This window comes from Pyxicephalus adspersus, chromosome 7 (assembly GCF_032062135.1).
Source record: "Pyxicephalus adspersus chromosome 7, UCB_Pads_2.0, whole genome shotgun sequence".
Taxonomy (NCBI): domain Eukaryota; kingdom Metazoa; phylum Chordata; class Amphibia; order Anura; family Pyxicephalidae; genus Pyxicephalus; species Pyxicephalus adspersus.
This window is the reverse complement of record NC_092864.1, coordinates 4,963,706-4,969,801: the sequence shown is the minus strand read 5'-3', so window position 1 is coordinate 4,969,801 and position 6,096 is coordinate 4,963,706.

Sequence of the window (6,096 nt, the reverse complement as noted above, 5' to 3'; positions counted from 1 at the left end):
TGCCGGCTTAGAAGAGGAAGCCGGCCGGCTTTTTCTTCTAAGGAGAGGACACCCGACGCTGGAGGACGACGCTGGAACACGGACCCGACGCGGAAACACGGACCCGACGCTGGATGAGCACAGCGGGACCAGGTAAGTGGGATTTTACTATAGACGAAAAAGTACAGGGTTATCCAAAGTAGCAAAAATTTTGGGAACGAAAAAGTACGGGGTTAGCGGTTGGGAGGTTAAGGGGCCTACATGCTTAGATCTGATCTTTTTGCTATTATTATATTTAAAAAAAAATGTGGGGCTTGCCTTACATTCCTTTGCAATCTGTCTTTCTGTTTGAAATTCTGCACATTTTATCTCCTTTTTACATTGTTTGTTATATTCTTTATAGTTTTCAAACAATGAAGGTGATCCTGTCTTGTATTTTTGGAATGCCTTTTTCTTGTTGCTTGTGGTTTTTTTAACATCAGCTGTGAGGCAACCATGTTTTAATTTTAGCCTCCTAAACTTATTACCCATTGGAATATATTTTTTAGTGTGATTTTGTAGAACAGAATTGAAACATTCCCAATATTTTCTCCCCCAGTCCAAGTCACAGAGAGCCGCCCTTAACAATAGAAAATTTGCTCTCTTAAAATTAAATGTTTTTACATTTACGCTGCTTGTGCATAGATCCTGGACTGCTTCCCCTTGTGTCTGCCTGCTGTTTTAGCCACTGGACTCCGAGCCTGACCCCTGATCAATACAGAATAATCTGGCCAAAATGTGGTAAGAAGTCAACAAGAAGAGATCAATTGTTTACAGGAACAGCTACAGGAATTGCGTTCCTGAGACAGTCTCACCACAGACTCCAACGCACGTATGCCTCTACCTCTCAAATTCAACGGTGATCGCAGACAATACCGAGGTTTCCTCTACCAATGTTGCATTTATTTCCAGATACAATTTTCTGCATTTACCTCTGAACGAAAAAAAGTACTCTTAACCTCCTGACCGATAAAGCCCTAGCTTGGGACTCCCCTTATGTGGAACAGGACAGTGACCTTTTAAATAATCTTGGTGAATTTATACCCGTTTTGAACCAAGTGTTTGATGATCCTAACTGCTGTGCTATGGCTGAAGCTAAGCTAAACTAAGACTTTGTTCAGCTATAATATTTACCAAATTAGACCTAGGAGATGCTTACAACTTCATCTGGATTCGTGAACAAGATGAATGGAAGACTGCTTTCAGAACCTGATAATGGAGGCCATTGCCATTCCTAGATCAAGGAATGGCATTGCTGATGCCTTATCTCGAAACTTGTCCAATCCCTCCAAGAAAGCAACCCAGAACATACTATTTTGTCTCAAAAGAACTTCCTAGGGGCCACTACAACCAAAGAGCTCCAAGCACTTAAACATGGTTACAGTGGTGATTTACTCCTCTGCCATCCACCAACAGATATTCACTTAACCTTTAAGAACAGGTTCTGGACTCAATCCAATTTGTATATGTTCCTGATTCCACTAGAGTGGATGTTTTTAGGCTGGTTCATGACTCTTAAGTTTGCAGGACATTTTGGGACCACAAAGACTGGAGAACTTTTATCACCTTCCTTTTGGTGGCCTAGTTATAAAAGCCCAAACCTGTGCCCAAAGCAAGACATCCTGATCTTCTCCTCTGGGGTTACTTTAGCCACTCCCATTTACAATCTCGACCTTGGGGGTCTATTTCTATGGATTTTATAGTGGATCTACCTCCTTCTAATGACATGACCACTAAGATGGCTTATTTCATCCCAGCAAGAAGAGTACCCACAGCTAAACAGACTGCTAAACTGATGGTTCAAAAAAATATTTAGATTACATGAAACACCTGATAATGTAATGTCTGACAGAGGGGTGCAATTTACCTCAAAGGTTTGGAAAAGCTTTAGCTCTAGGTATCACTATTAATTTGTCTTCTGCCTTTCATCCTCAGTCTAACGGTCAGACCGAGAGGTCCAATCAAACTCTGATACAGTACCTGCGGTCTTTCGTCAGTTATTTCCAAGATGATTGGGTTGACTATCTCCCAACAACAGAATTTGCTTATAACAACTCTAAACACAGTTCTACTTCTCAGAGCCCTTATTTTTTGAACACAGGCCAACATCCGATTTTTATCCCTAACTTGCCTATTCTAACTCCAATACCCACTGTAACCTGCAGATTAACATCCTTACGTGATGCTCAGGAGAAATAGGAGAAATAGGATGCTCAGGAGAAATTGAGATTTTGAAAGAAGCTCAGAAAAGGTACAAGAAGTCTGCCGATAGACACTGCAGAGCAGCTCCTACCTTCCTAATAGGTGACAAAGTCTTGCTGTCTACCCTCCATTTAAAGACACGTGTTCCATCCTCCAAGCTGGGACAAAAGTTTGTGGGGCCTGTTCAAATTACAGCTAAGATTAATCCAGTAACTTTCCGCCTAAAACTCCCAAGCAGTATGAAGATTTACCCTGTCTTCCATGTATCTCTTCTTAAACCATTTCATGAAAATCCCTTCCCTGGAAAATTTCTGCCACCCCTCCCACTGGTTGATGTACAGGGTGAAGAAGAATTTGTTGTTAAGAGTATCCTTGATTCCAGAGTTTACAGGAACAAACTTCAATATTTAGTTCAATGGTATATGGTCCAGAGAAAAATTATTGGGAACCTGAAGTAAATGTGCACACTTTCAGGATAACAAGAGATTTACACCACAGGTTTCCTCATAAATCAGGTACTTAGACATCCGGAGGCTTTGGTGCCTGGCTGCAGCTCTGTCTACTGCACCACTCGAGTGTTTGCTTTTTACACTCTGTTGGATTCCTTGGACAAAGATACCTTGATTCTTAGTATCTTGCTGATCCTTGAACTCCTGGCCCCTCCCATGAACTTCCTATTAAGGCCATGTCCCTGAAACTTCCTGTTGCTAGATTATTGTGCTCTGCCAATATCTTTCTCTTCCTGCTACTGTTACATTGCCCTCTCCAAAACTGCTACCTGTGTACTGACCCTTGGCTTCTGTTTAAACGACTACTCTTCCTTGCACTTTTCTCTCCAGCTTACAGCATTGGTTACCGACCTCGGCTTGTGCCTTGACTACATTTGTGTTTGCTCCTTAGCTGCTACCGCTGCTTGTGCATAGATTCTGGACTGCTTCCACCTGGGTCCGCTTGCTGTTTCAACCACTGGACTTGAGCCTGACCCCTGATTGGTACACTTGTATTAAATTCACAAATTTCCTCCCTTTTGCTGTTCCTATAGTCCCGTTACTCCAGTTAATGTCAGGGTAGGTAAAATCCCCCATGATTTAAACACTTCCACTTTTTGCTGCTTTTTCTATCTGTGTTAGTAGTTGGATTTTCTATTTCTTCCTTAGCACTGGGGGGTCTATAGCAGATTCCAATAATTAATTGTGTTATTAAACCCCACATTTAACTCCACCAATAATGGCCAAACCTCATCACTTGTTCCATCTGCAATTTCTTCTTGATGTGAAATGTGGATGGGCAGGAGTGTGTGTATTGTTTACCTGTGGAAGAGAGCATAGCAGGATGGGAATAAGGCAAGTCAGCAGAGAAAATGTGGTGTGAAATTGAACAAAACTTTTGGATATAAATAAACTTACCTACCTGATTGCAATATTTTAATTTTACTCACCTGTCTTACCTACACTTACTTGTTCACCTACACTTTTGTTGCAGGAACCATCTTCAGCCTACTTGATTAACTAGGTCAGATTAGTGTAACTACTGCTCATTTTCAAGACACAGGAGTTAGATGTCCTTACTGGGACATAAGGGGGGAGAATGAGTGAGTAAAGCTACGTACACACAAGGGCTCTGAGAAGTGGAACTGTGTTTATAGTTGTTATAAGCAAATTCTGCTGTTGGGAGATAGTCAGCCCAATCATCTTGGAAATAACTGACGAAACACCGCAGGTACTGTTCCAGAGTTTGATTGGTCCTCTCGGTCTGACTGTTAGACTGAGGATGAAAGGCGGAAGACAAATTAATAGTGATGCCTAGAGCTGAGCAAAATCTTTCCCAAAATTTTGAGGTAAATTGCACCCCTCTGTCAGACACTACATTATCAGGTATTCCATGTAATCTGAATGTTTCTTGAACCATCAGTTTAGCAGTCTGTTAAACTATGGGTACTCCTCTTGCTGGGGTGAAATAAGTCATCCTAGTGAGACGATCCACAACCACTAATGTAGTGGTCATGTCATTAGAAGGAGGTAGATCCATTAAAAAATCTATGGAAATGGACCCCCAAGGTCGAGATGGAACTGGGAGTGGCTGAAGTAACCCCAGAGGAGAAGATCAGGATGTCTTGCTTCAGGCACAGGTGGGGCAAAAGGCAACATAGTTCTTAGCATCCCTTTTATAACTAGGCCATCAAAAGGAACATGATAAAAGTTCTCCAGTCTTTGTGGCCCCAAAATGTCCTGGAAACTTAGAGGCATGAACCAGCCAGAACCAGAACCAGCCAGAGAACTTCCACTCTAGCAGATTCAGGAACATATACATGATTGGACTGAGTCCAGAACCCGTTCTTAATGGTGGAAGTTCTTTTGAGACAAAATACTATGTTCTGGGTTGTTTTCTTGAAGGGGATTGGACAAGTTTTTAGATAAGGCATCAGCCTTGCCATTCCTTGATCCAGGTCTGTACGAGATACAGAAGTTGAACCTGGTAAAAAACAACCTTTTGGCAGGGCTGTGGAAATCCAGATTCTTGTTATCAGTAAGAACAGTCACAGGATGATTGGCCCCTTCAAGGAGGTGTCACCATTCAGAAAAGGCTTCTTTGATGGCAAGCACTTCTTTTACCAATTAGTGTTGGTCGAATAGCTCACTATTCGATTAAACAAAGGTAAAATTCAATAAAACAACATGCAATAAACAGCATGAATAATTCAAATCCATCCTGCAAGGCCACATTCATTGAATTGAGCCAAGTGTTTTCATAGAACTCTGCAAGGCCTTTCTTTATTTGCAGTCACATTATGTTAGGCTTAGTCTACACAGAGGTTTTTCCCAGTCTTTAACCCGAGGCTTTAAAAGGTCATGTTTGAAATTCCCATGCCTTCCAATGGGCAAATAATTACCAAGGCACCTTTTTGAGTGTTATTTATAACGTTGCTAACAACGTTTAAAAAATTTTGTGTGGGGTTTTGTGCGTTTTTATAAACTTCCGTGTAGACCCAGCCTAAGACCATATCATGTATGCTTACAGGTGTTACTATTTTTTTTTTCCTTTTTAAAAGTTTCCAACAATTAGAGCAAGTAACTAAACAATTCCTAAGGAAGCATGATGATTTGAACCAAGGAGCTATTGCCCATTACATGTCAGTGTATTTTATTTGTATTTTTTAAGACACATAATGAGTTTAGCAAGATGGTGTAGCTAGCCAGGGGTGTGTGCATTGTTAACCTGGGAAAGAGATGGAAGAAGGATTTACTTGAGAAAAAGGCAGGTTAGGAGAGGCAATCTTACATAAAAGTAAACTTAAATAGTAAATAAAAAATGCAAGCTTTTTTTGCAGAAGGGACAGGCCATGTCCGTTTTAGAATAAAATAAACATACTTGTCTGATTGCAATTTTTTTAAATTTAATCACGTGTCTTTACTCTGCTGCAAGAACCATCTTCAACCATGCCAGATGAAAGTAACTTCTGCTCATTCATGGGAGACAGAAGTTTGTCAGGATACCTGCCATTATATACTAAGTTGTGTATGTGCAGATCAGTGTACATTCAAGAAAAGGTTACAAACAGTCAGGTAAGTTTGTTTTATTGCAGAATCAACTTATGTCTGTGTAATATGAATGAACGAGTCCCTCAGAATTTAAACCACAAGTGATTCACTGGTTTAGAACCCCAACCACACCTTCACTTTATGCTCTGGCAGGCATTTTTTTTTAAAACAACCTAAAGCTGATTTAGCTTCAACTATAAACTTTTTAAAAAAAAAAAAATGCATGCACGTTATATAATGTTTGAATGTAACATTTCTGGATATTTATTCCTTTAATAGAGATAACAGAAGTTCCTCTGACAATAGTTTCAATGGCTTCTTCTTCCGAGCTAAATTT